Source organism: Salvelinus sp. IW2-2015, linkage group LG25 (genome assembly GCF_002910315.2).
Source record: "Salvelinus sp. IW2-2015 linkage group LG25, ASM291031v2, whole genome shotgun sequence".
Taxonomy (NCBI): domain Eukaryota; kingdom Metazoa; phylum Chordata; class Actinopteri; order Salmoniformes; family Salmonidae; genus Salvelinus; species Salvelinus sp. IW2-2015.
The window spans coordinates 17,800,482-17,826,352 of record NC_036865.1 but is presented as its reverse complement, the minus strand read 5'-3'; positions in this window follow the sequence as shown (position 1 = coordinate 17,826,352).

Sequence of the window (25,871 nt, the reverse complement as noted above, 5' to 3'; positions counted from 1 at the left end):
TGACATAGACTGACCAGGTGACTCCAGGTGAAAGTTATGATCCCTTATTTATGTCACTTGGTAAATCTATATCAATCAATGTAGATGAAGGGGAGGAGACAAGATAAAGAAGGATTTTTAAGCCTTTAGACAATTGAGACATGGATTGTGTATGTGTGCCATTTAGAGGGTGAATGGGCAAGACAAAATATTTAAGTGTCTTTGAACGGGGCATGCTAGTAGGTGCCAGGCACACCGGTCTGTGTCAAGAACTGCAATGCTGCTGGGTTTTTCATGTTCAACAGTTTCCCGTCTGTATCAAGAATGGTCCACCACCCAAAGGACATCCAGCCAACTTGACACAACTGTGGGAAGCATTGGAGTCAACATGGGCCATCATCCCTGTGGAACGCTTTCGACACCTAGTGGAGTCCATGCCCCGACAAAATGAGACTGTTCTGAGGGTTAAAGGGTGTTCCTAATGTTTGGTATAATCAGTGTTGATTGAAATTCACCCACATAGAAGCTGGAGTGTCTTGGTTGTCAGTTTGAATATTTCTGTTAACTACCACTATAATTTTTGGCCTCCCGAGTGGAGAAGCGGTCTAAGGCAGTGCATTGCAGCGCTAGAGGTGTCATTACAAACCCTGGTTCGTTCCCAGGCTGTTTCACAACCGGCCGTGATCGTGAGTCCCATAGGGTGGCGCACAATTGTCCTGGTTAGGGGAGGGTTTGGCCGGGTGGGAAGGTTGTCATTGTAAATAAGAATTTGTTCTTAACTGACTTGCCTAGATAAATATTAAAACGAATGTAAAGGACAACTCAACACAGTGTTGCTGATTGTGGCCAGCCATTTACAGCAAGGTCAGTGCCTCTGAGGCTCCAATTTTTCTGTATGCATGAGTAAGGGATGTTATATACAGTTGAAGTCGGAAGTTTACATACACTTAGGTTGATGTCATTAAAACTCGTTTTTCAACCACTCCACAAATTTCTTGTTAACAAACTATAGTTTTGGCAAGTCGGTGAGCACATCTACTTTCTGCATGACACAAGTAATTTTTCCAACAGTTGTTTACAGACAGATTATTTCACTTATAATTCACCGTATCACAATTCCAGTGGGTCAGAAGTTTACATACACTAAGTTGACTGTGCCCTCAAACTGCTTGGAAAATTCCAGAAAATGTTGTCATGGCTTTAGAAGCTTCTGATAGGCTAATTGACATAATTTGAGTCAATTAGAGGTGTACCTGTGGATGTATATCAAGGCCTACCTTCAAACTCTGCCTCTTTGCTTGACATCATAGGAAAATCAAAAGGAATCAGCCAAGACCTCAGAAAAAACATTGTAGACCTCCACAAGTCTGGTTCATCCTTGGGAGCAATTTCCAAACGCCTGAAGGTACCACGTTCATCTGTACCAACAATAGTACGCAAGTATAAACACCATGGGACCACGAGCCGCCATACCGCTCAGGAAGGAGACGCGTTCTGTCTCCTAGAGATGAACGTACTTTGGTGCGAAAAGTGCAAATCAATCCCAGAACAACAGCAAAGGACCTTGTGAAGATGCTGGAGGAAACAGGTACAAAAGTATCTATATCCACAGTAAAAGGAGTCCTGTATCGATATAACCTGAAAGGCCGCTCAGCAAGGAAGATGCCACTGCTCCAAAACCGCCATTAAAAAGCCAGACTACGGTTTGCAACTGCACATGGGGACAAGATCGTACTTTTTGGAGAAATGTCCTCTGGTCTGATGAAACAAAAATAGAACTGTTTGGCCATAATGACCATCGTTATGTCTGGTGGATAAAGGGGGAGGCTTGCAAGCCGAAGAACACCATCCCAACCGTGAAGCACGGGGGTGGCAGCATCATGTTGTGGGGGTGCTTTGCTGCAGGAGGACTGAGCACTTCACAAATAGATGGATCATGAGGATGGAAAATGATGTGATATATTGAAGCAACATCTCAATACATCAGTCAGGAAGTTAAAGCTTGGTCACAAATGGGTCTTCCAAATGGACAATGACCCCAAGCATACTTCCAACGTTGTGCAAAATGCTTAAGGACAACAAAGTCAGTATTGGATGTGCCATCACAAAGCCCTGACCTCAATCTATAGAAAATGTGTGGGCAAACTGAAAAAACGTGTGTGAGCAAGGAGGCCTACAAACCTGACTCAGACACACTAGCTCTGTCAGTAGGAATGGGCCAAAATTCCCCCAACTTATTGTGAGAAGCTTGTGGAAGGCTACTTGAAACGTTTTACCCAAGTTAAACAATTTAAAGGCATGCTACCAAATACTAATTGAGTGTATGTAAACTTCTGACCACTGGGAATGTGATGAAAGAAATAACATCTGAAATAAATCATTCTGACATTTCACATTCTTAAATAAATGTGATCCTAATGACCTAAAGTGAAAACATTTTTTTTTTACTAGGATTAAATGTCAGGAATTGTGAATAACTGAGTTTAAATGTACTTGGCTAAGTGTATGAAACTTCCGACTTCAACTGTATACAATAACATTTATAAATCTTGCTCCATGCCTCTTTTACCAGACTACTTGTGTGCTCCTCTGTAACAAATTCATTGACAGTTGGACACATCAATAAATTACATTCAAAACTAAGCTCAATCAGAAAACAACTCAGTGGACACTGATCAGTCAACCGGTGCATACCAGTGCATACCTCTCTGTCATCATGAATGCATCATAAATGATAGCTAGCTCTGTCATCCCCAAGTTCTCTGTCACGCCCTGACCTTAGAGATCATTTTTATGTCCTATTTTGGTTGGTCAGGGCGTGAGTTGGGGTGGCATTCTATGTTTTGTTCTATGTTGTCTATTTCTATGTGTTTGGCCGGGGTGGTTCTCAATCAGAGGCAGCTGTCTATCGTTGTCTCTGATTGAACCATACTTAGGTAGCCTTTTCCCACCTGTGTTTGGGTGGTAGTTGTTTTCTGTTTTTGAGTCTGCACCAGACAGAACTGTTTCACTTTCGTTCTCCTGTTTGTTGTTTTTGTTCGATTTGGTTTTTGGATTAAATTATGAACACTTTAAACGCTGCACCTCGTCCATCTTCCTTCAGCCCACGAGAAATGTTACATTCTCACAGTTGACTATAGAACAATTTTGGGTCAGTCATTTAACTTTATTCCCTAATATTACACTTTTCTATCATCTTGAAAGCACATCACACAAAATCATGATGGCAGGTCAGGTTTTGTATGGTGCAAGAATCCCCTTGGTTGATTTAGCCCTTTGTGTGTCTTGCATGTTCTGTAAGCTCCCTGGCTCAATGCACTTAAAGAACTTCCTAACCGAGACAATTACCTGGTTATACCACGGTATCTTTTCGTTTCTGCATAGAACTCGCTTCCTCTCTGGCTGTTTCAAATCTCCAAAGCAATTCTAGCAGCTTCCTCCCCTCACCCTACTTCCAACTTCCTCCCTTTCTACCCATGGGCCTTTTTTAAAATGGCAATTCATCCCGTCGTTCCGCTCGGCCACGTTAAACATCAATTTCCTCACCGAGCACACATTACATCCAATAGAAGAAATACAATCTAAGCCATCTATTGTACGAACCTCTCCCTCATCTTAGCACCACCCACCACCTTCATTCAGAGCATTTCCCCATCAAGCAACAAGGGAGTACAGCAATGCCATTTTACTTCCTCTTAAGTCGTTTTATACGTTCTGCAAAACAGTAACGATTCCAGGGGCCTTTGAATTTCTCCAAGTACCGCCCGGGTACATCAAATATGCATGAGGTGTTCAGTAAACAATGCCCAATGGTCTTATTCCTTTTAAATAAAACTATTTCCATGAGATGTAAGAGGACTTTAATATTGCCTTAAATATTAAAAGAGAGAACTGAGCCTCATCTATATTTCATTTATTGGGCCCGCATGTAAGGAGTCATCAATCTCCAAGAAATTACTGACATGTTCATTTCAAATACAAAAGGGTCCACTTTATTCAGCGGTAATAGGGATTGCCTTCTTACACTAGGAGCTGTAGATGGGTTCTGGAGTGCTGGAAATGGGAGATTTTTTATTCAGGATAGGTTGTGATTTTTAACCTCTGTGTGGAGAAAATATGCATGAAACACCTAAATAAAACATGCTGTTTTATCTCGCTGACACTTCATATAGGATTTATAAGACCCCTTACTTAATAAGCAATACACAATACCTTCATGAACCCAACATGTAACTAGACTCTAACGAAACAATATCCGCTGTTCTGTAGTAAGATCATATCGATTTTTTTATGACAAACTCATTGTTCGATTATTTTGCGGTCATCATATTCTGTCACCAATGTACACATCATTACAGGGTTATTGGTCGCTGCCTGTTTGCCTCTGGGCTTGAAGTTTGTAATTACTGCCCAATAAACAAATGGTTCCAGTAATAGGGGACTGAGGGAATAGTCTGGGCCAAGGGCCCTACAGGCACCAATAGAGGATTACAATGAAGGGTAGACACTTTTCAGCCCCAAAACACCTCACCCTCAACAACGTGTCTGAACCCACATCCCGCCATGACTCCCCCGGTGGAATCACCCCTCTGAATTATTCATCTGGGAGTAGTGTTGATATATCGTCAGTCGTGTACGTACACAGCACCGGAAAATGAGGGTTACAGTAGGCCAGGATTTATAACAAAAGCTTGACATATGCTGCTAATTCACCTTGACAGTGCTGTCACTTCCTGCTTGGGGAAGAAACGCTACTACATGTAGGGGGTGTCATGAGTTCAGCTCACCGCCAGGCACTTCAAACCACATGCCACTGTGCCAACCCCTCGAAATGGATCAATATTTGTTCATCATTTCTATACACAAGTCTCAGTGTCAGCTAACTCGCCTCCCCGGACTCATTTGCATAGGTAGATTGAGACGCCGCGAGCATAACGAGAGGAAGAGAAACGAGATGGTGGTGGGGAGATGATGAATCGTCCTCCCACTCTGCCATAGCACCTCTGTAAATGTTTGATTCGTTTTGAATGGATTACCGTTGATTATGAATGGATTATGGGGTTTGGTGTCTAAATGCAGGCACCAGTCTGCTTCCTGTGATGGCCCCGCGCTGTTCACCCATGATGACATGCCAATGACATGTTTACTGTAGCCTATGCAAAGTGAAGGGAGGGTGTTGCTTATTGATGCAGAGTTGAGTCTCTGTTAATTAGACCTGTGATAGCGTTGCATTGCCTGTCATTTGCCTATGTGTTGTTGGGCAATGTGTTGTTGAAATAAACCAACCTACATGCAGTTTATTAGGTTCCCAAGGTCAACAGCCAATAATTGGAATTCAAGCTGAGAAACAGTATAATCAAATCGAGGATGGTTGAAATTAAGGATAAAATCCATAAACTGAATGACAAATTACAACATGTACAAAAGGAATCCAAATAAAATAATTTTCTAAGTTACAGTGGGAAATTGGATGGAATCTTGCTATGAAACGACTTGTAAAGTTTCATGGAATCCCGCCTCCTGTCTCTGGCTGATGTTCCGACTAGGATATTTAACGGGTTGTTGGGAATCTCGTACCTGGATGGCCATAAATTGTCTGAGGCTGCCGTGGAGTGCGACTCCATTGCTTGTATGGCAATCAGACAAGTGATTATATGGGTAATGAAACACGTGCCTCCTCTAGGTGTCTACCCCTTACATCGCTCTACTCTTTCCCCCTCTCTCTCCCCCACTCAATCTCTCTCTCTTTCTCTGCTTAAGGCCCTGTGATGGATGGGGCGCAACTGTTGGGGTGAGTGGCAGCCCATCAGTTCTTATAGGCCCATTAGGGAGAGCGGGATGCTGGGTATAGGGGGTGCGAGCTATGGAATGCATAGCGGGCTGCCTGCCAGGCTAACACTCCCCCCTGTTCCCTCCCTACCCTCTTTTTCTCCATCCCACACCTCTAACCCCCTCCCCGAAAACCCGCCTTGCGTCTTGACAGCGCCGCCGTTGCGCTACATTCCCCCCAATCTGTTTTGTTTCCTGTTGTGACCTTTCATACAGTCAAATATATTAGCGTGCGCTGCGCTCTCATTAAAACAGTGCATTAACCAAAATACTCTTTAGAGTCTAAATGACAGCCAAAGGAACTAAAAGCTTATAGCCACGGGCAGTTTGGGAAACTTATCTCATGAATCAGAGAGCTAATGCTAGTGCAGCAAGCCCCGAGCACTGTGAGCGTATGGCAGGATCTCCATCCCTCTTACTCTCTCCACCCCCCACCTCTCTCTCTTTCACTCTCATTCCACTTCTCTCTGATACCCTTTCATTTTGTTCCATTCCTTCTCTCTCTTTCCTCCTTACCCTCTTCCTGCACTTATGTTCATTTTAATTCTCTCTCCATGACAATGTCTATACCTCTCTCTTATTGCTCTTCCCCTGTTCTTCTGTACCCATCCTTCTATTGTCTCTCTCTGAACCTCTCTTTACACTCACTGTTAGTCTCAGAGAAAGAGAGCAAGAAAGAGGGAGAGAGAATGAGAGAGGGAGGGACAATGAGAGAGTGGGGGACACGGTAAAGCAAGTGAAGGAGAGAGAGAAAAGAGGGGAAAGCTCATTACTTTCCTCCTGATGGGAGAATATGAGTGAGGGGGCAATAATAAAGCTTGAATTTTTCAATACTGTTAAAAATGGGGTTCTGACAGCTCGCCGCCAATGCACGTGACAGGCCCAGACTACGCATGGTGAGCCACCGAATTAGTAATACCATATATCATAAAATCTAATTAAATCAAAGAGCAGAATGAAATTAGTTTTCTGTGACTCAAACTGCCGCAGAAAGAGCTCTATTAAATGAACTGGAGAGGAGGGATTAAATAATTCACAGTGAGGGATTTAGCATTTATAAAAAAATTGTGCACTTAATTGTCCATGCTATATTACAGATTTGGCCTTATGTTAACAATGGGCCTTAAGCACACGTACTGGCGCGTAGCATGCACTATTAGGGTCTACGTGGTCGACAAGGCTGAAAATAATGAGAGATATTAGACTATAATTACGGGTTCAGATTGCATTGAAGAGCATACAGAACATGCACCAGAATGACAAAAGCACCAGCATCAAATGACTTGACAGTAAATCATAACATTGATAATAGTGATGAACGAGATTGATCGAAATTCTACCTATGATAGAAGTCTGGGTTTAGGGAAATATTATGATCATTTTGAGCTAATAAATAAGAAACAATTGATATAATCTAAGTGCTAGAGGGTAAAATTAGTGGATGGTACTCTATTTCAGAAAATAAAATGTATTTTGCTACTATACCATGTGACCATTCAACCATTACAGTTATTCCAAGGCCCCTTACCCCCGTTCACCCCCTCTTCCCTCCATGGCATCAAAGCAGCACAACTTTATTATTGTCGCTGTCAATACGTAATAATAAAAGAACTTGGAAGGGAGAGAGTACCATATCACACTTCTAACAAGAATATAGCAGATGCACGTTGAGTGAATATTGAGTTTTAAAACTTGTCTCGGCTTGATTTGTGGCCTTGTCAGTGCAAATATTTGTCAATGTCAAAGTGCCAAGCCTATACTGTCAGTCCAGCGGTCAGCTGGGGAGAGGGGAGGCATAACACAATGATCTGGCCCATAATGGGGAACCCTTGAGAGTGGCATGGGGTGATGAAGCACTGTTTAGTTACCACAGCCATATTTCTGCTGGGGGATGTTATTATAAAACACAGTGGTATTTTGTCAGATTTCAATCATGTCCCGGGTTATTTGTCACCCGGCGCGTATTGTTGGGTACGTCAGCGGTGAAATATTACCAGCCGTTGCTCCCCCTCAGGAGAGGCACAGACTTGTTTTAGTCTGGAGCTTTGGTTTTAACTCCCACCCAGTGACTATTTAGATTCTCCTTTCCCTTTTTTCCTTTTAGTTGAATCATTTCCTTGAACTGCGGTGTGCGACTGCATTAATTCCCCAGATCATTACAAGTCTTCTACTTTATATACATCTTCACAACAGGATAGGAGATCTGAGCTTGGGGCTTCTCTTTCAATCTCTTTACTCTCTCCTTCATTCTTTTTCTCTCCCTCTCATTGGTGGTGGGGAGCCATCTTCCAGGGTATTGCTGTGTCCCAGTGTGTGTCTTTGTTTGGGGTGAGGGACAGTGTCAAGTATCCTCCCAGAGGACACCGCAGGGGCTCAGAGTTTAATTTGCTCAGATAAAAAATGTACTGAGGACGGCCTTCAACCTAATATGACTGTATTGTCCAGCCTAATAGGCTGTGTAGAAGGAGAATAGAGGCCTTTATCCCTTCATCCACCCTCTTGCTAAGAGTATTGACACAGCAAGATTCTGTTAAGTTCAAGGAAGTCCAGGTGGGGGTGAAAACTGCTAGCACTCTACTCTTTCTGCCCCTCTGCACTTCCTGGAAGGGGATTTGAAGGCCTTTAGGGCTGCTCCTCCACCTACGTAGAATTACCTTCTCTTTTGTAGTAAACCAGGATCGCTTTGGTCATGGCTGCTTACAGATACACAGGCCTGATACACAGAAATATTGTGTATTTGTCCAACCCGAATTGTACTGTGACTCTTTGCATCTCAACCCAAAGAATAGAGTTATATTTATTTCCCGCAGTGACAAATAACATGACAGATGAAACCATATTAGCCTTTATTGGCTAATTTCTTCCATATTTTCACCAATGGTTTGAAGTTTCTGTTGCATTCCATCGAAATTCTAAGAATAGGCCTGACAACCGACATCATGACTATTACCATTGAAATCTCGTTTTCATTCTGCTCTGTCAACATCCTCTCATTTCATTTCATTGATTTCGTTACAGCTCAATAACTATAATTTCAAATTATATTCGTTTTATTTCCTCATTGCCCTTGTGCTTGAACGTCAAGGCTACTACACAAACATAGACAGGCACGTTCTGACACATTAGAATCACTCTCTGTTGTGTGCTCCATTAATTCAGAATGCTTCCAGGTAGTGCTACTGCATCATGGGCCAATTTATCAACATGCAAATGACAACTGGCTGTTACTTCATCGCTAACTTCCTCCAACGGGTGGCAGAGAGACATGGATGACATTGTGCTCCTTCACAACGGTGACCTTCCCCAACTGACTTGTTATTGGCTGTGTACCTCAACTGTATATGTCCACAAACATTTAACAAACCGCTTTTGGAAATGAACTGGAAATGGTAGAGCACAAAAAAGATTTCCTGGTCCATGGTTCAGAGGGTTTAAACAATAGATGGCTTGGCTAAGACTGAAACCACAAATGCATGTGCACACAAACAGAGCAAACCATTAAAATGTGTCCATATTACAGCCATTAGCATGCTTTCTAGAATTGTTCAATTCCAAAAGAAGAAACATTTCCATAATGCATGTTTTCCCTAGATGGTGTGAACAACCGTCACTCTGTGTAGGTATCCTGTTGGCAAATGTTTCAAACTGACCTTGGTAAAGGCTCTGCCTGCAAACACAGCACAGTTATAGTAATAATGGGCTTTTACCTGTGTGTGAGGCTAGCTGATGTTTCCAAGCCAGACAGATGGCTTTTATAAGTATTAATATTAATGTGTGCCTGAGCTGAAGCCCATCACATCCATGCCCTGTGGCTCCGCGTATCCCAGCCATTATCACCCTCCTCGGGTCACAGAACCACGCTAACCCAGGACAGGAACATCTCTAGCCAGCTAGGTCAAACAGATCAAATTCCTCTTAAAGCCTGGAATTCTCAACACGGCTAAATGCAAAGATGCAACGGTTTAAAAAACGGTCTCTGAGGGTGTGTTTTTCACTTTACATGTGTGTGGATCTAACTCCAACCAAACATGCACATAAAGTATGCAAATGTGCACATACACACACTGCAAGGCATGGGATTGTGTTGCACACACACCAATCCATATTTTTTATTTATTTATGTATTTCATTTATTTATTTAACTAGGCAAGTCAGTTAAGAACAAATTCTTATTTACAATGACGGCCTACCCCGGCCAAACCCTCCCCGAACCCAGACGACGCTGGGCTCAATTGTGCGCCACCCTATTTCACTCCCGATCACGGCCGGTTGTGATACAGCCCAGGATCGAACCAGGGTCTGTAGTGACGCCTCTAGTACTGAGATGCAGTGCCTTAGACCACTGAGCCACTCGGGAGGCCTATGAAGTCCCAGCAAACCAAAATTGGTTCTGTGAAAATTCCCAGAGCATTCGTTAGGTTGTAGCACGTGTTCTCATAACACAAAAACTGTCAAGTTGTGCAAATGATTATAGAATGTTTGTGCAAGAAAGTTCCCAGAACACATTTAATCTGTTCTTTAAAAAGGTTCCCAGAATGTTTCTTTAGGTTGTGGGAACATTGTAGGGATATGACAAGAGATGGGTTCCTAAACACTAATACCGTCCAGTTGTGCCACATTCAGATAATGTTTGTATCAGGGTGCACAAAACATTCCTTTGATGTTGCAAGAATGTTGACAGAACAGCCTATTCTGAGTCATAGACTGTTCTCTCTGCTATTGCACGGCAAGCGGTACCGATGCACCAAGTATGGAACCAACAGGACCCTGAACAGCTTCTACTCTCAAGACATAAGACCACTAAATAGTTAGTTAAATAGTTAATCAAATAGCTACCCGGACTATCTGCATTGACCCTTTTAGAAGAAAAAAAAATGACTCATCACATACGCTGCTGCTGCTGTTTATTATCTATCCTTTTGCCTAGTGACTTTATTCCTAGATATATGTACCTCAATTACCTCATACCTCTGCACATCGACTCGGTACTGGAACCCTGTGTATATAGCCATGTTAACGTTACTCATTGTATATTTATTATTACTTGTACTATTACATGTTATTACTTTTCTATTATTTCTCGATTTTCTCTCTCTGCATTGTTGGGAAGTAAGCATTTCACTGTTAGTCTACACCTGTTGTTTACAAAGAGTGTGACAAATAACATTTGATTTGATTTAAATGTTCCTAGAACATGTAATTAGGTTGTGGGAACAGTGTGTGTGTATTACAAGTGACAGGTTCCCAAAGCACAAAATATGCTCAGTTGTGATGACATTCATACAATGTTTAAACTAGCTTGCACAGGACATTCCCTTAATGTTGTAAGAATGTCGACAGACACCTGGTCTGAGTTCTTTAAAGGTTCCCAGCACATTTCATTAAGTTATGGGAGTTGTCCGGGATGTTGCAAGAGTATTCTTTTGATATTCCCTTAGAGTTCGGGAACTTTAAAACCAATTATCTCAGAATAATTTTTTTGCAGATAGAACCAAGCTCTCCATTGGTTTCAGCATGACTCCCTGTCAAAATAAAGGTTGAATAAATGGCATGGCTATAATTAATCATTTCCGATTAATCCAGTCTCCAGGTCCAAAGGCTAGTATTGATGATGACATTAACCATGGCCCATGAAATCAATCAGTCAATAGGCATCCAGAGGGATATTGCATGTATATGTCTGGGATCTTGTGTGTGCAATGCTCTGGGGTGAATCTCCAATGGCCTATCAATGTATATTGCTTTTTATGAGGAAAGCACCAAAGCATTGTTTACATGAAAATAGGCCTGTATATCATGTAGACTGCAGTGTTCAGCCACATTCAACGCTCGTGCAAACACACACAGCACCATAATAGTGCAACAATAGATAGCTAGTGGTCATTAAAAGTAAGATAAGAACATTTTTCAATACCCGAGATTGTGGCTGGCAAATGTGCCAATAAGCCTGGAATCAACCCAACTCCTGATTGGGTTGATGAAAACCACAACAATGGACAAAAGTAAATAGAAATCAAATTAAGCAGTAGCGATATGAAACTGCAAGGGAAATTCACTTCTCTATGGCCTTTCAATACTGCACCCAGTCTTCACGTGATTTATATCCGATCACAAATAATGTTTATCACCCCCAGATCTCTCCTGCTTATCTAAACGCCATAGTATTTGGGATTAGGGGAGTGTTTTGATAGGCAATGAGGCCTGGGCAGTGGGCACATAGCCAAGCAAATGAAGGCCAATTTATATTTTACTATATAACTAAGTAACATGCACCCATGAGAAGTTACAATCAAGTTTAACGTTCAGCTTTTTCATATAAACTACTAACGGCTATTCATTCAGACTGAACCTTGATCTGGGGCTCTATTTACTTGCAGGTTTTCAATGGTTTATTCTAGCACACTGGGCACTCAAATGTATAAGTCTTCAACATAGATTCCCCCCAGAACCTCCCCATCAGGTATACTGTAGGCAGAAAAAAGGAGAAGCAGCTCTCTCAATATGAACTCTTTCAACTGACAGGTTTGATCTTACTGAAAGGAGACTAGCTATAGCACTTGAACAAAGTAATTTGGTACAATGTTTATGAGTTCAAAAGGACTATCAAATTTCATGTAAAATAAGCTTTCATGCAGGAGTCGATACTAATATTTTATGTCTAATTTGGGGAGGGAAATATGTATTTCCTGCTCCCCAGAAAACTTGATTTGTGTGACTGAGCGCCATGATGATATCACTTGCCGGGTCTGAGGATAAAATGTCGCTTAGTATAATGTGATTGCCCTTAAGGTACGAGGAGGTGAATTATATTCTGTGATTTATATTCTGGAAATTAATGACTCACTCATTTTCTAATTTAATACCATCTTCAATGGAACAATGTTCACTCTGAGCCAAATTGGCGAATAATGTTACTAATTCAAATGCAGATGTAATTTCAATTCGGGTTGCGGTCGCTTGTGATGGACGAGTCCCTGATGGATCGTTGCCACTCCTATCTCCCCGTCTCCACAATTCTACTGCAGTTGTGATAATAACCTAGGCAATAAAGGAAGGAGAGAGAGTACTGCATGTTCCACTCCTCACGGCCTTACTCGCCTGGTACTTCATTTAATAGTATTTCTGTTCTTTACTGTGTCATTGTAAGGCCATCATCGTACTGTAGGTGAAAAGGAAAATACATTGGCTATACGTAGTTGTCAATATATAGCTCCATGTAACAGAGACTCTTTATAACATGCGTAATTACTGCGGCCTTCTGAAATACAAAAAAGTCCTGGGGATAAAACTGCTGGTAGGGAGTTGATTGAATGCAGGGTAAATGTCAAGCTAATTAAGTGGCAGCGAGGGTTAAAAGCAACGTTAAATCCTCCCGCTGAGTGGTGACATCCAAACTAGAGAGACAGAGAGAGAGAGAAGATGCATACTATATAAATGAATCAGCCAATGCGAATCTACCAATCTCGCTTGTCAATGGCCGTTTATTTACGATGATGAACCAGTTAAGAGATATGACCTCACTACGACTGCTCTCCTCTTCCTGTGGGCTAATGTGTATTTTATAATACATATCCATCACATAATGGGACATAATGGAAGAAACTACATGTACTGTATTACTGCCTCTTTCAGAGCTAGTTGAATGACTTCGTGCCCGACTAAAGAGCACACCCTCACTCATTGCTAGCTACACAGCTCTTTGTCTTTCCTGAGGGCCTACCAAACCAGTAGTCCTGCAGAGCCACTGAAGATGGAGGGATGAAGAGGTAAAAGAGTGTGCACCTGATCCCCCTTTACCCTGCCATTAACACTCCACATTGTCCTGGAGATTGGAAAGGAAGTCCATAGCTTCCCTCAGTCCTGTTCTCTCCATCAGTGCACCGAACATCCAGTGGAGGGCATTGGGGCATTGTGCAGGTCATTTATTCACAGTTCACCCCCCTCCCCCATCCTAGTGAAGGCTCTGGAGTGGGCAGAGATGGAGGTCTCAGACTCTCTGGCGTGTGGCCCCTCTCCAGACCCTAATGATCTGCTGGGCTTAACGGCCCCTGAGCAGAAGGGCCCCACACTCCCCGGCCTCCTCTTTACTCTCACACCCACCACTTGAGGACGAAAAGACCTGAAAGGGAGGATTACTTTCTCACCTTTTTGTTCTCCCTACCTCCCTCTCGTAGAAGCCAATAGAGCTGCCTGCCAAGGCCTGGAGGTCTGAGAGGGATGACTGGAGCAAAAGGTTAAAGCAACAATGTGCTCAGTCCCATTGAGCTGCTTGTGTGGTTCAAAATCAAATTGACTAGAATACAGTTTATACATTTGAAATGAGTAAAACAGTATGTAAATATTATTAGTGACCAGTGTTCCATTATTAAAGGGACCAGTGTACCATGTCTATGCACATAGGGTAGCAGCCTCTAAGGAGTAGGGTTAAGTAACCGGGTGGTAGCCGGCTAGTGACTAAGTTCAGGGCAGGGTACTGGGTGGAGGCTGGCTAGTGATGGCTATTTAACAGTCTGATGGCCTTCAGATAGAAGCTGTTTTTCAGTCTCTCTGTCCCAGGTTTGATGTACCATTGTGCTTCTTGTGTGGTCTGCTTGTGTGATTGTGTATGTGTGTGCGTGTGCGTGTGCATGTGCATGCTCACGGGTGTTTGTGAGTAGTACCAAGCCCGCTTGAATGAAAGACTGAACATGTGTTTGCAAGGTGTCAAGGGTCGCTAGACTGTTTATACCTCTCAAAGGACACCTGTTCATTAATCTAGTGTAGTTTGAGGCTAATCGAAGAGATAGGATTCATATTAACCCTCACAAAGAGAACCATGAATATTAAAGGGGATAATAAGAAACTACATGGTATATTATACCCTACATGGTATATTTAAGCAATAAGGCACGATGGGGTGTGGTTTTTGGCCAATACCACAACCAAGGGCTGTTCTTATGCACAGCGCAACGCAGAGTGCCTGTATACAACCATTAGCCATGGTATATTGGCCATATATCACAAAACTCAGGGGTGCCTTATCGCTATTATAAACTACTTACCAAATTAATTAGAACAGTAAAATGTTTTTTTTGTCATACCTGTCTGTGGTATACAGTCCGAAATACCACGGCTTTCAGCCAATCAGCATTCAGTGCTTGAATCACCAGGTTTATAATACAGTATATGTTACAATCTACGCAATATATATTACAAGCTTGAAATAGTAGTGCATACAGTAGTGCATACAAACCAAAGCTAATAAATTAAGTCCTCTGAGTGTAACAAACATTCTTATCTAGAGGATAGATTTGATTCCTGCACAGAAACCAAACTACCTTTATAAAATGATGAAGGACTTTTTAAAAGATCTAACTTCCAATTGCTTTCTCAGTTACCGAAGGTAAGATCATAAAGGTATGATGTCTTTGCACTGCAACCCCTAATAGTGCTATAGAATGACAGGTATACGAATGAGGCCTTCTCTTTTCCTAAGCACGGCAAACCGTGGCCATTCACCATGCATTGTTTTTAGCGTAATAGCTCCATTTACAAAACGTTGTCAGAATTAATGCGGGACAAATGTGGCGGTAACCGAGCCAACTAATTTTTGCTCATTCGCCTTGAATTATTAATCGCTGAGAAATATACCATATGCTCTCGGAGGAGCTACATACATTCATTTTATACGAAATTGACGCTGTTTGGTGAAAAGTATAAGTAGCTTAACTGCTCTTTTCAAAAGCGGTGACTTATATAGGAGCTTTAATCACGTATAAATCAACCCATGTAATTACACTTCCAGCTGCTGCCCTCCTAAGCCGAAACTGGAGGCTCTTAGCCGTGGCACAGGGGCCGTCATCACCTGAATTACTTTTAATCAACTATCATTAGTTTTCACTCCTCAGTTCACATTATTATGAGTTAGTGAGAGGGAGAATAGTCCTCTATAGGGAAACAGATTACACTGCAAATGGAGCAAAGGAGGGAAATGTGTGTGTGAGTATGTGAGAGAGAGAGAGAGAGAGAGCATATGTGTGCATGAGTGTGTAGTACAGAAAGCTTGAGAGGGAGAGACCAAGATAATGATTTCTATTGTATACTGTCCAACCATTCCCTGTTCAAGCTTTACATCCAGTAATATTCAGGTGAACATACATATTTTTGAGTATTATTTCAATCTGTATTATGTTAGATGTTTTGGACCTGCTTACACTTATAGCTTGCCCTTCATTGGGTGGTGGATGCAATAAAGACACCCTTTAAACTCCAGCATACAGAGCTAATGCTGCTGAGGTCAGTCATGTTAAATAGACAATAAACACAAGTATTAGCCGATTGAACAGAGGGCCAATATAGTAGCATAAACATTTGAATATAAACATTTGAATATATTTACGCTACTGCTACTCTCTGTTCATCATATATGCAGAGTCACTTTAACCATATCTACATATACATACTACCTGTATGTAGCCTGTTATAGCCTCGCTACTTTTATATAGCCTCGCTACTGTTATTTTTCACTGTCTTTTTACTGTTCTTTATATTTCTTTACTTACCTATTGTTCACCTAATACATTTTTTTGCACTGTTGGTTAGAGCCTGTAAGTTAGCATTTCACTGTAAGTCTACATCTGTTGTATTCGGCGCACGTGACAAATAAACTTTGATTTGATATCTACGCTCTTAGAAAAAATGTGCTATCTAGAATTGAAAAGGGTTCTTCGGCTGTCCTCATAGGAGAACCCTTTAATAAAGAGCCTCTTTTCCCCATAGGAGAACCCTTTAATAAAGAGCCTCTTTTCCTCATAGGAGAAGCCTTTTTGGTTGCAGGTCCAACTCTTTTTGGTTCCTGTGAACCCACAGAGGGTTCTACATGGAACCAAAAGGATTTGTACCAAATCCAGTTCCAGTTTCAACTGTTCTGCCTGCAGCTATGGAACCCTGACCTGTTCACCGGACGTGCTACCTGTCCCAGACCTGCTGTTTTCAACTCTCTAGAGACAGCAGGAGCGGTAGAGATACTCCGAATGATCGGCTATGAAAAGCCAACAGACATTTACTCCTGAGGTGCTGATCTGTTGCACCCTCAACAACCACTGTGATTATTATTATTTGACCCTGCTGGTCATCTATGAACATTTGAACATCTTGGCCATGTTCTGTTATAATCTTCACCTGGCACAGCCAGAAGAGGACTGGCCACCCCTCAGAGCCTGGTTTCTCTATAGGTTTCTTCCTAGGTTCCTGCCTTTCTAGGGAGTTTTTCCTAGCCACCGTGCTTCTACACCTGCATTGCTTGCTGTTTGGGGTTTTAGGCTGGGTTTCTGTACAGCACTTTGAGATATCAGCTGATGTAAGAAGGGCTTTAAAAATACATTTGATTTGATTTGATAATGACATCACAATACCCCATAATGTCAAAGCAATAACAGGTTTTTACAACTCTGACTGTCTGGTACAGTATGTTGATTATTATGCTTTGTCCCTGTCAAATAAAATGAAAATAGTGACATGTTTGGTCTCAAACCAACCAGCAACTAATAGTTACTTAATTACAATATAAATCCTATGTCATTTTCAGGAATCTTGGTTCTCCATTGTACCTAATGAAAATAAGGTGAACATACACCTAAGGCTAGTAAAGTAGACATTGTGGAAGACAGTTAGGAAAACTCCATGTAAATAGCAACATGGAAATGACCTGCCGCCACAGTCAAAAGCGGTTCAAATGAATCCCACAACCAAAAGAGGAAGATGCTTAGAAGAACAATCCCCAGTTTGTTTCAGACCAGAACAGTCGCCGCTTTCAGCTGGCTGTCAAGCGCCATTCAAGAACCAGATTAAGGGTTTTCGTGTTGAAGAAAGTGGCTACTTTCCTGGTGTATAAAGCCGTAAACTTTCACAGTAATGCCATAGGCTTTGCATACATAAACTCCATTTGTTTAGAAGGGCTAAAAATGATGCAAAGCAACATGGCTCTATATGGTCTCTTTAAACAACAACCGATACGCATTTACCTGGAGGTCCAACAACAGTGGATGTGTTTACAGGAGATAAATCTCTAGCGAAAAAATCCCATGGTTAGGAAAATGGTATTGAAATGTACTGACAAGATAGCTGTGGTACCTAGATGGTTATCATCACAGTCCATTGTTAGATGACAAACTAGATCAGTTATCATTTACATCTGTGGTTCACACAAGGAAGCAGACATGTTCTTCATGCAAAGTGGTACACAACTACACAACTTAGAAAGTCACTGTCTGGTAACAGAAAATGTTAGAAAATGTTAGTTATTATGACAGACAAGACCTGTCACTGGTCTAGAGAGGACTAGGCAGTCGCAGGTTTAGAACTACTGAGTTTATTTAAGCATCATAGATCAAAGCGGGACGAAACCCAAACGCTGTTGTACTCAAAATATATCTTCATGAACAAAAAGGCACAGGGTGAACCCAAAGTACAAAATATAAAGTACTCATGAAATAGTAGGAGAGATTCCTCTCAGGAAAACAAGTAACATTTGCAATGACGTACAAAGACAAATGGGAGTATATATTGCTAATATAAAAATAAAAATAAAATTTGATTTGATCCATACTCTATGCTACACCAAACTATGCATTTGAAAAAAACGTCGGATTTTGAGACCTTTCCTCCCAAATGTAAAACACCTATTTGTTTAGCGGAGCACAATGATTTCCATTATCAAAGTACATAAGCACAATAGCGTCACGGTACTCAAAATCGAAAAGATGATGATAAATCAAATTCACCATGTGAGCTTTATAGTTTAAATGAGAATGATGCTACCTCATCCCCCCTCTTGTGTATGGCATGAGTAGATAAGCCATTTGTCTTAATGCAATGCTGCTAGCTAGCCTAGCCCTTTGCGTGACCCATAATATGCCACTAACAACTGCTGTGGGCTGGGTAATGATGGCTTTTCATTAGCGATAGCAGCCTGGACCAGGATTAGTTTAGCAAAAGGGTCCTTCCTCTAATTGCGTACCATTACAAATATAGTAGGTAAAGTTGTAGAGGGGGCATCCGTGCCCCTCTGCTCACCGCTAATAGTAATGAACAATTAACTTTAGCGACTCATTACCTCTTCACAAAACCCAGAGCTATGGAGCATGGCGTCAGTTATCATGATAAGATATTGTTTGTCTATGGGAAAGGATTTGAATGGATGATATATAATGCTGATATTTTCTACCAGTGCCAGGACGCCATCACAAAACATGACAAGTAAACAGGAAATGGAGCTGGATAAGGAAACATGTAAAGTGAACTTGGTGTCAGGTTTCATTTGTCAATTGTACTTTTAAAATTGCAATCTAATGTTACTAGCTATATTTTGAATCCGGAAATGAATGCATGTCTTATAAATAACCAATAGGCATCAACTTCTACTGTAGCATACAGTGCCTTCAGAAAGTATTCCCCTTGACTTTTTCCACATTTTGCTACGTTACAGCCTTATTCTAAAATTGATTAAATTGTTTTTTCCCCTCATCAATCTACAACAATACCCCTTAGACAAAGCAAAAACAGGATTTTATAACATTTTTGCAAATTTTATTTAAAAAACTATCACATTTACATGAGTATTCAGACCCTTTACTCAGTACTTTGTTGAAGCACCTTTGGCAGCGATGTACAGCCTTGAGTCTTCTTGTTATGATGCTACAAGCTTTGACACACCTGTATTTGGGGAGTTTTCCTCGATTCTTTTCTGCAATCCTCTCAACCATCTGTCAGGTTGGATAGGGAGTGTTGCTGCGCAGCTATTTCAGGTCTCTCCAAGATGTTCGATTGGGTTCCAATTTCGGGCTGTGGCTGGGCCACTCAAGACATTGAGACGGTCCAGAAGCCACTCCACGTGTTGTCTTGGCTGTGTGCTTAGAGTCGTGTCCTGTTGGAAGGTGAACCTTCGCCCCAGTCTGAGTCCTGAGCCGCTCTGGAGCAGGTTTTCATCAAGAATCTCTCTGTGCCTCCGTTCATCTTGCCTCAATCCTGACTAGTCTCCAAGTCCCTTGAAGCTGAAAACTCCCCACAGAATGATGCTGCCACCACCATGCTTCACCGTGAGGAATGGTGCCAGGTTTCCTCTAGAAGTGATGCTTGACATTCAGGCAAAGAGTTCAATCTTAGTTTCATCAGACCAGAGAATCTTGTTTCTCATGGTCTGAGAGTCTTTAGGTGCCCTTTTGGCAAACTCCAAGCGGACTGTCATGAGCCTTTACTGAGGAGTGGCTTCCGTCTGGCCACTCTACATAAAGGCCTGATTTGGGTGAGTGCTGCAGAGATGGTTGTCATTCTGTAAGGTTTCCCATCTCCACAGAGGAACTCTGAGCTCTGTCAGGTTCGACCATCGGGTTCTTGGTCATCTCCAAGACCAAGGCCCTTCTTCCCCGATTGCTCAGTTTGGCCGTACGGCTAGCTCTAGGAAGATCTTGGTGGATCCAAACTTCTTCCATTTAAAAAATGATAGAGCCACTGTGTTCTTGGGACCTTCAATGCTGCAGACATCTTTTGGTACCCTTCCCCAGATCTGTGCCTCGACACAATCCTGTCTCGGCGCTCTACAGACAATTCCTTCACTCATGGCTTGTTTCTGCTCAACATTCACTGTCAACTGTGGACCTTATGTAGACAGGTGTGTGCCTTTCCAAATCATTTCCAATCAATTGATTTACCTCAGGTGGACTCCAATCAAGTTGTATAAACATCTCAAGGATGATCAATGGAAACAGATGTTATGTATTTTTTAATAAAAGAAAATATATTTAGAATAAGTCTGTGACGTACAAAATTTGGAAAAATTCAAGGGGGTTAATACTTTCCAAAGGCACTGTACAATAGTCACTGAAAATTGCTCCTTCAGGCTGATCCTCATTATCGAAAATGTTAACAAGAACACCAACCCAAACTCTGAGAAAGAAGGGTGCTCTTTAACAATCCAATATTCACTCCAAGTAGGAAACCCACCATGCAGCTCCTCATTAAGTGGAATTAAAACTGTGCAGGTTTATAATTATCTAATAAATCCTGGTCCATATTAATGAATTAATGTGTGTGCATAATTCTCCCTCACTCAATGTGCTATGGCATTGAATGAGTCTTTTGTTGTCCCAGTAGGAGCTTTTGTAAAATGACACCCGCGCATAATGACGCTAAGCAATAAATTACCATTTCAAGATAGGTGACCGTATGTGTGATAATTACCCCCCTCTTGATTCAAAATAAGCCTACAGCAGTGGATTACAATGGAAGAAACATCCAAAATAACAAGCATGCATGTGAACATCACTTCCTGTTACTCAGCTGCCTACTTTCTTCATTGAGCTGTCAGACTCAAGAGGATGTAGGCTGAGGAGAGATTTGATCCCAAGAGTGACCTGTGTTTCACTGAGAAGTCTCCTTTTTCCTACTCACTCTCTCACTCCTTCTCTCTCTCTCTCTCTCTCTCTCTCTCACTCTCCACTCTCTCACTCTTCGATGCCCTTTCCTAACAATGCAGCGAGAACATTTTGCAACAAAAAAAAAGGGAAAAGCGTCAACACAATAAAAGATAACAATACGAGCCTAATATACAAGAATACCGTTCCGAGTCAAGTGTGCAGGGGTATGAGGTAGTTGAGGTAATTGACGTCCAACGGTAATATGTACAGTACTGTAGTTAGGGGTAAAAGGACTAGCGCATGCAGCGATAGATAATAAACAGAAGATATTAGATGTTTATATCAGATTATACGATAATATGATATTAGATTCACAATTTCCAATACATTATATATTAGATAAAAATGATGAATTCAAGTTTCCAATTCGAATGCCAGGTGTGTGTTTTCATTCCCAACGCAATTGAAAGCGGCTCTCCAGTGTGGCTCCTACTGTAGGGTCTTGAGCTCTAATTAAAAGAAACAAAACAGACAATCTAAGAGATAGGGCCAACTCAGTGGTCCACTTATCACCAGGCTCGGACTCTGCGACCAATTAAAACAATGTTTGTTTGATGTCGCAATTAACACATGGGCTGCCTTGCCTTGTCATTCATCTCCACACATATGGTTCCACTGCTTCTCTCTTCATGAATGTATCTGGGCCATACCCACTTGGTTATGTTTATGGAAACATTTAGTGATGATGAAAACAAGGACCAGCAACAATTTCCTCTGTTTAGCCTCCTGTATCGAATTTAGACCATCTATTGGTTTCTATGTTTATTACTACCACTTGTGAGAATTACTGATTTTATGTATAATATGGACTGAAAGGAATGTTATCCCCAAAGAGATGTGTGAACATGCTATAGAAAGAAGATGTCCGAGTGGGTCAGGCTGGTGTCATAGGTCTTGTCACAACCAGCCTTCGCTTTGGCTCCCCCTCCTGCCAGCTCCCAGGTCAGGTGTCAGCTTCTAGCTGCTGCCGAACCTACTGCTGGAAAGCGCTTCACTCATCAACCCCGGACATGTCTCATCATCATTACACACACCTGGTTCCAATCCCCACTCTATCACTGTATATATACTCCCATTTGTCTTTGTACGTCATTGCAAATGTTACTTGTTTTCCTGAGAGGAATCTCTCCTACTATTTCATGAGTACTTTATATTTTTACTTTGGGTTCACCCTGTGCCTTTTTGTTCATGAAGATATATTTTGAGTACAACAGCGTTTGGGTTTCGTCCCGCTTTGATCTATGATGCTTAAATACTCAGTAGTTCTAAACCTGGACTGCCTTGTATCCTCTCTAGACCAGTGACAGAATGACCGACCCAAGAAAACAGGAAGCAGCAGGAAACATCCGAACCACAATTTTTGCTTGAAGCGCCCTCTGAGACTGCATGGACGAGGTGCTCCGGGCGTATGAAATCAAATCAGGCTTACACCCCCACCTTCCCATCTCCCCGTGGTCGTTCCAGCCACCCCACCACCACTACGTCACCTGGTCCAATTCAGCATACGATTCCACCTGCCCCTACTACCGGAGCTGATTGTGACAGCACCGGCGCAGCGCGAGGTTTGTAGGGGTTTCTCCTGCGTAACGTGTGACCTCCGACGTTTGGCCGTGATTCATGCAGGGGGAGACAGGCCGCCGAGAAGGAAGAGGGGTGGCCACTTGAGCTGATACTCTGGTGCTGACTGAGATGCGCGGCTGCTGGAGTGGCGCACGTACACGTCGGGAGAAGGGTAGCGGACCGGGGGTCCAGGCAGCGCGGAGTACGCTCTGGATTCTCCGGACGGTGGCCAAGGCGATCCACTACGGTGGAATGATCCTAGCCCTTAGTTGGATGAGGTTTTCCGCAGCGGCTAACAGGCGGACGTCCCAGACGATGGGACCTGGCCTGATTCGCAGGATGAGGACCTCATGCTGGACCAGCTCATCGCCATGGCCATCACCTGGGATAAGTCTCGCTGGCGGTGCCCGTTACGCCCGCTCATCGCTGGGTGGTTCCGGTTCTCCCAGGAGACATCTCAGAGAGAGCACAGATGCCCAATAGGGGTGGGGCAGAACACACATGACACAGCCAAGCGCCTCTGCTCCTACTAGCGGGTGAATCTAGATTGGACCAGCTCCGGGAACACCTGTCCCAGAAGGAAGAGACGCAGAGGCGCCGGAGGAGCGCTCCTGCACCTTCCCAGGTAGGCTGAGGAATGTGACCACCCAGCTCGTCTCCTCTCTGCAGCACTCTCCTCTGACATCCTGCCCTAGTGGATCTCGAGTGCAAGTGAGGGCATTTCCACGACCGGTAGTAAGTATCAATTACGCATCCTCCTATGCGTCCCTTTAACAGCAACTCCTTATTGCCAAGTCCTTGGCCCTAGGGAGGACACTATGTCTCCCCTAGGAACAGGACAGAGTGTGACCGCCAGACCACGAATGGCACCCATTGTCTCCACGTCACAAGGTCCTGCCCAACCACCAACGAACGCACAACTGTTCCTCATCTTAAGACTCTCCTGCACACCCCGTAGATTTAGGTTTCCCCTGGCTACAGTGAGTGCATAAGGCCCAGTAATTCGTTGGTACAGAGAGACGGATTGGATTGATCGGCAGGGAGGTGTGCAAGGGAAGAGCTGTCATTTCAGTTGTTCAATCTGTCCACTCCGTGGACAGCCGGACCGAGGAGGCACACGGTCGAAGCTCACCGTGACCAGAGCGCTCACGTCGCTATCCCGGAATACCTAGCTTACAGGTGGCCCTTTTCGAAGACCATGCCATGTGGCCTGCCCACTCATGTCGCGACCATCTGGGGAGCTGGTAGCTCACTATTCAAACACTGACATCTGGATACTACTCCTCGGTCGGGAGAGCACAATGAGCCGGATAGTATACTATCGTCATGGGCAGAGACAAAGCCATGGAGGCTTACGTCCAGGAGGGTCGCTGGCCGCAGGAGTCAGTACTATCCCATCCGTCTACCTCTCCGGCGATCCTCCAGCATTCTTTTTATTCGAGAAGGAGGGGGAGGTCGTCCGCAGCTCAGTAATATATAGTTGCGATTTAGCCGAATAAGGCCTACTGTTAAATTCAGTTATCCCCTGCCTCTCATACCACTGTGATCTAACAGATGCACGTGCTAAGTACTTTACTAAATTGATTTACGCAGTGCCTACAACCTGGTGCGCATCAGAGAGAGGGATGAATGGAAGATCACTTCAGCACCAGCACCGGGCCACTAACGAAAATACAGGGTAATCCCTAACAGCCTGACACAATGCACCCGTCTAATGTTTCATCAATTCATTAACAAGGTGTTTAAGAGACATGTTGGATCGCTGTGTAGTGGTGTACTAAAGACATCTTGGTGTACTCTAACTACATGCAAGCAACATGTCTGCTCCAGTCAGGTCCGTTTTGGGATAGGCTGAATAGGGCATCACCTGTACGCCAAGGCAGAGAAGTGCTTTTCTTTCAGCAGAGACGGTCCTCGCTTCCTGGGATATCCACCGGCGGATTGGAGATGGAGAGCAGAGGGTCAGTGCAGTACTTTCGTGGCCTGTTCCATCCAACATCAAGGCGGTGCAGCACTTCCTTGGTTTTGCCAACTATTTCCCGGCGCTTCATTAGGGGTTTCAGCACGTGGTGGCCCCTCTCACCTCCCTCCTGAAGAGAGGTCCTCGACAGCTGCGCTGGACTGGGGAGGCCAAACGAAGCCTTCCATGTGTCTCAAGAGAACTTTTTACTAACGCACCTGTTCTGGCTCACCCTGACCCGCTCTGCCCTTAGCATATCCGGAGGTGGACGTGTCCGAGGTTGGAGAAGGTGCTGTTTCTCTCCCACACACTGGATCGCCACCTAAACTCCATCCATGGAGCTTCTACTCACGGTACTGTCCTCCGCGGAGCGGAATTACGACGTGGGGATCGTGAGTTGTTGGTCTAGTCAAGAATGGCCGCTGAAAGCATGGAGCAATCTGGCTGAGAGGTGCTATTACACCGATTCCTTTTGGACGGGACCAAACGGAACCTCAGGCCAGGTGGGCCCATTCTTCGGAATCAGGTTTGACTTGCCCTTCTAACCGGCGCGGATCAATAGAATGTTATGGCGAAGCGTTGTCCTGGTGCATGACACAGAATGATCGAAGGAGAAAAGTGACGACCCATATTAGATGACTGTCCCGCATTGTGGTCTGTCGTGTGGAATGTAGACGGGACATTCCGTCAAAGCCTTCACCTGCCCGCTGTCCCAGGGGCGGTATCTACGTGCCTCTGATGTGCGGTGACCATCTCTCGCTGTGACACACATGTTCCGGGGCACCGGGTATGCCCGTACCTATCGGCTGTCTCTCCCGCCAAGTACTGGTGGCCTACCTTGGCCCTCGGACGTCGCGTGTTTGCTTCTCCTCCTGCTCACTGCGCACAGAGCAAGACATCTAGAACACTCCCTCCTACTGGTAAACTCCCCCACTCCTGGATTCCACAACGACCCGGGTTCCATCTCTCCGTGGATTGTCCACAGAGCCTTCCGCCCCTCGAGGGGCACATCACGCATCCCCGGTCGTCTGTGGACCGGTTTCCAAAGCTGTCGTTTGATTTCTCTGCCTGGTCCCCTAACGGCCCTGCAG